A 6,000-nucleotide genomic window follows, 5' to 3' on the forward strand; every position below is an offset into this window, starting at 1 on the left:
CAAGCTCCTCTATCTTTGATGTGGTGGAGATCTGAAGAAAGGAACAGCAGAAAGCATTTCCATCCCTGAAGTATCCTCTTTGACCGCAGTGAACACATTGCAGTGATCCAGCTGCCCAGACGCCTGGAGGAACCTGGGCTGCAGTGGAATCTCTCCCTCCCTCAGTACGAGCCAAAAGACAATCCCACCACCAGTTCTCCTTCTTTTCTGTTTGGAGTGTCCCATCAGAGGAGAGCAGGGCCCAGTAGCAGTAGAAACTGTGTCATATGTTCAGTTTGAAGGAATTGTTTGTTGTAATACTTTCTCACAGTGTATTACAGTGTATATGGCAAACCCACATATACAATTCAAATTATGAATAATATGAATTTATTTGATTTAAATAATGCACATTCTTCACGTAATTTGAAAAACATTAAATCATCTTTGTGAAAAACCTCTAAATAAAGCTTTTACAAGTCTAAGTAATGACCAGTAATTAAAGTAATGCCTACAAAAGTAAACTGTGCAATTAAACATAAGGCTCTACAATTATTTATAACTTCCTATTCTATCTTTGCTTTTCTGTACAGTATCTGCAGATAACATATCAACCTCCATTCAGGCAATGTAGTTGTCACTCCTTGTAGTTGTCACCCCTTTCAGATCAAAAAAAATTCACTGACGTAAAATGTGACCTGTGTGATCACTGCCTTCTTGGAAAAAACTGATACACGCATATGGTCGTTCTCAGACAAAAATAGAACAAAAGAGCAAGTTCTTCTGATGGCAATCTTTTGTTTCACAATCCTTTAAAATCTTTATAATGCAAATCGTATCTACTGAGTGTTACAAATTCAAATTGTCTCAGATATTTGAACATGTTTTTCTGTCAAAAATTGACTATTGCCTGGATGGTTAATATAAATAACAAGCTACTTTTATACATTGGCTTTCATTGATCTCAAAGCAGCTTAAGTGAAGGGGAAACAGGTATCTCCAACAATGCGTAGTACCCACCTTGATAATATAAGGCAGCTATTTTGCACTAGCACACACAGCACAGCTGATATGGAGAGGGAGGTATTACTGAAGGACACTTCTTTGTGGCAAGTTACCACAGAATGTTTAGTGACTGGAATGAGATGAGGACCTTGAATTAATACAAAGATGCTGTTTCATACAAAGCCTTGGGGTGTTTGGTAATTGTTTGATCCACAGGGAAGGCTGCTACCTACTGATCCACCAACACCGCTTAACAGCATGCTACATTTTCCGTTTTGCTCCTCTGCTTGGCGATAGATGTTATTGATCTTCCACACGCAGAGAGACAGGCTGTATCGTTTATAAATGGACTAGCAGAGAGGGCCAAAGCCTACTCAACACATGCCACCCTCTTGGAGACACAGAGGCAATGTTTCATCCACCATGTGCTGACGACAGGATCTGCCAGAGTGTGAGACACACTGTCATTACTGAACAGATGAACTAAGCAAAAACACAGGCCCGTCCTGCAAGTCAATTTCTTGTTAAAGGTTGAAACCATTATTCTGATTCATCTGTTTCTTTTTTTCCATTTGGTTGATTCTCTGCCTCTTTTCACAGAGAAAATATGTTCACTAATCTGTTGATTAATAATGTATGTCACTTATCTCTTAATTGCACATCCAGGGTGAATATTTTAATTGTCAATTGGTCATGAAAAGAGACTAGATCCATTTGGAAATCAGAATGTTTCATATGTTTCATTCATAATAATAATAACAACAACAACAATAGCTATTACTATTACCATTTAACCTATTTGGCTGATTTTTGGCTGATTTTCTTTAATTTCTTTAATTAGTTAATTCCCTTGAGTGGCTCTTTTTCCCACTAATGTGGGAATTTACAGAGGTCAAAAGGGTCAAAGATCCAAGTGACCGTGTGTCCTGACTGAATGAAATGGGAGCCAGTGAGACATTCCCACCTGTGTGTGAAATGACTCCTGCCAAGAGACTGTTGGCTCCACTCAGTGCCATCACCTGACCGTGTGACCTTTGGCCATACCTTCATCTGTCATTCTGTCATGCACTGAGGGAGGTGCAAAGATTGAATGTCCTAGAATGTCATTTGGTTCCTGAGGAAAAATCTTCTCTATGCTGCTATAAGTCTTAGCACAATACTTTCGATAGCAATTTGCCAGGGATATGCAAATTTATTTTGTATGCAATAGGTACACATACATACATACATAAATAGGTATCCATAAGCTTCACAGGCAGATTCTGAATCTATCCTAATTCTAATCATAATTTCAAGAATATCCAAGCCTTAAACCTTTGTTAAACCTTATGTTTATTTTTGTTGCTAGTATTAGAGAATTGTTAGTATTAATGTATTGAAGACTTAATTTTGCGTATTACATTAATGTTAACATTAATATTGCATGGTGTTCACACATGGGTAATTTTCTACTGCCCTAATGCTTGTAGATGTGCTATTAAATGAAAGCACTACAAGTTGTGCCATTATTAAAGATTATTTATTTTATTCTGTTTGTGCAGATTACAATAATTGTTTGATTGTCATTCTTTGTGGCCTCATCTTTGAAAGGTCATTTATCATTTTCCTGGAGTAACCCCGATAATCACAATGGACTTGTTATTTTTAGATCAATGCTACCCAGGTGGGGAACAGCTTCACTAATCTCTTTTTTATGTGGATGGGGTAATGTGGCAGGCACAGTGAATAGGACAAGTCATCCTGGTTGTGTCTAGATCTGCACATGTAAAATCTTCACTGTACCTTGGTCTTAAAAAAAACAAAAACAACACAAGCCCACTATTTTAACTTGCTTCTCATTCCACTGAGCGCTTGAGCAGATGGCCATGATATGGAGGTCATGTTGCTGTAGCTGGGGTCATTTTGGATTTTGAAAGAGACCTCTCATAGTTTTGCCAGCGCTGGTGGGGAGCTCGTACTGCATAGGCGCAGTTCGTTACCCACTTGGCCCCCGCACCTGTCGTCAGGAGCATATTGTCTCCGTGTCACTCTGCAGCTCGGGGGCAGCGGGTGCACATCGTGTCTGTCAGAGCCTCAGCTGGGCGAGAGGGCAAGCAGGCCGACATGGTGGAAGTGCAGATGTTTTCCTTGGGTTCCCAGCACCTGCCAACAGCAGTCTGTGAGGAAGAGCGATGGGGCCAGTTGTCAATCAGCACAAACCCCAACAGGAAACAAATGGGGGGGGGGGGGGGGGGGGGGTTCTTATAGACAGGGTGTCTTGGAAGGGCAGTAAGGAAGGGGGAGGAGTAGTGAGTGTGCCACACTCATATTTCACTTATCCCTGGGATGAATTCAATTACCTTCGTCTACGATATGTTCTTATAGCGTGCTTTAGTCTTTCCACAGACACATTTAATCTGGTCTTTGTCACAAGTCACATATACTGTATATAATATGTGGTTATGTATGGATGGGTACAGGTATCTGTGTTGAAGTAGGGGGAAGTGTTGAAAGGGGGGAAGTGTTTCAGGTCAAGACCAGTGACTAATAGTAGGCCACTAAAAGACTGTCTAAACCCACCCCAAATTACCTGATAAATAATGTTATCTGATAAAATGTCTCTAAGGAGGGGCATGTGTTCAAGTACTAAACCTAATGTCATAATGCTTGATTTTACAATGTCACAAAGCCTTCATCTGGATCACATTAATCAGCTACAGTTCCTGTGTGGCTGTTCATCAGCCAGTTACATACTGTTAGATTGAAATCAGGAATTTTCAAATTAATAAGTTTATTTACAATACTAAAACAGCAGCTTTACACCAATGTCTATGTAGAGCTCTTAAAGTAATCATGTTGTGTAATATACATGCTGTGACCCGTACACCACATGTTATTACAGTATCAGTGTGTCCTTAAGATCTGATATTTTTGAGAATTAGCATTATTATTCCAGTCAGTCTGTGCTGGCTTGACATTAAACCATTTGTTAGAGCTGCCCTGGAACAACCTATCTGAAAAAAAAGATTATATGCAGAAAAAGTTTTTTTGTGGGTGTAACTTTCTTAGTAAGCTATTTTTGATGTAAATAAATGCAAAAAATGTTAAGGGATTTGGAATAAAATGGCCCTCTCCCATATGACGCAAAAAGGAAAACCAAAATAAGTAATTTGTAAATGAAACAAGAGGCTTTTTATAGGGATCTTTTCATCCAATGACCTACACTCACTTTCTCTGCTGCCAAGGTGTAGCAGGCCCGTCGGTGATGCCATGGCAGTTATAATTCCTGTTTTTATGAGCTTACCACATCAACTGGGAATGAAAAACAGTATGGTGGATGACAGCCTTTTGACTTTGTTTGCCAGCCAAGAAGGACATGTGGTTGCTAAACAAAGTAAATTGGTGCAGCACATAACCCAGGTTTCACAGCAGTGATACCCGCACTGACCTGTTACCAACACGTGTGCAGCTTTTTAATTCACTTAAATATGAAGGCACAGCAACAACATTGAGTACAAGGCCGTGGTGTCAGATCAGACTTGATCTAGGAGGGAATGACATCAGTTTGAAGTATTTTGCGATGTGTCTCCACGGGGTCGTCAAGCAGGACAGGGTCTTGTTTTTACTGACCTTGTGATTCAATGGCGCTTGGGTGCTGAAACTTGAAGCCTGGGTTTTTGTGCCCAGACAGATTTCTCTGAGTGGAGTGTATTATTATGATATGTATAGTTTGCCCACAAGGTCATAGAAACAAAGGCTCAGGGACTTTCCCTGTCTGTGGCAGAATGTGATGGAGCAGGTGGAACTCATTTGTCTCCCTTGGTGTTCTTCTAGTCTAACAAAGTCTCACTACAAATGCCTGATGGAGTGAGGGCAGAGAGGTGGGAGAATCGTTTGGATGACCTTTCTCCAGAAAGTCCCCATTGGCACCACAGGCTAGGTTTTTAGGATCTGTCAGTTTATTGACATGTGGGATGGGTTGTATTCTTTAAACAAACCATGATGCAAACCAGATTATAGCCCAGGAGGTACTCTGGACAGCTTCACTGTTGAACAACTGAACAATGATAATGAGAAAATATAAGAAAAACCTTGCTGTTCTTACTATAATTTCATTTGTACTTGCCTGATGGATGCATATATTCTGAGTTACAAAGCTGTCATTCCAAGATACATAAGTGGTACAGGATGTAAAGTTGTAGAGCCAAGACATAGCCTATAGGTGGGTTTTGTGTCTTTGCCAGAATTCACTTCAGTTAAGGGTTGTAAAGGTATCAGGAAATAGGCTTAGGATATGTCCTAATTATATGAACTTAGATGTTGTCTGTTATTGTGGACATAGCTGAAATCCTCTTTCCTACTATTTGTTTTCAAATCCTAGATGCAGGAAGGTGGAGGGTCATTCTTTGGAAAATGGGTGCAACGATTACAGAAGAATGAGGGGAAAAAATTGCGTACCCATGGTGGAAAAGCTTGCTCGTTCATGTATTTCTCTTTTCTTTCTTCCTCAAATTTTTTGGAAAGGAAGTCTCCGGTGGTTTGACCGAATCCAAAATAAATTCCATTTTATGAGCAGCAAAAGAAGCAGGGCTTGGGGTGAACCCCTGTGAAGGAAGTACCATTGTCTGTCTGTGGATTCCAAGCAGAATGCAGCTGAAATGGAAGCACGATGGAGGGAAATGAGAGGGAAAGAATGAAGGGAAACGTGGAATCAACAGCTCAGGAGAGCTGGATGTTTTCCATTTAACAGCGTCTGGGTCCTGTCAGGACAGATCTGTCTGTTAGCTGCTCAACACATGCACTAGTCTGTAATGTTACAGATCTGGTAACTGGCTCTTCATGGAAGTGATTTGGGATTATAGAGCCTGCGGTGGTCATCAGAGGGTTCCCCAATGAGTCTGTGCAACTTGGAGAGAAAGAGAGTGCGACGGCAAAAGACAGAGAGAAACAGACAGAAAGAGAAAACAAGTTACACACACATGCATTTCTGCAGCCACTGCTAGCTAATCCCTTCAGAATCCAACTTTTTCAGGACAG

This window comes from Megalops cyprinoides, chromosome 6 (assembly GCF_013368585.1).
Source record: "Megalops cyprinoides isolate fMegCyp1 chromosome 6, fMegCyp1.pri, whole genome shotgun sequence".
NCBI lineage: Eukaryota > Metazoa > Chordata > Actinopteri > Elopiformes > Megalopidae > Megalops > Megalops cyprinoides.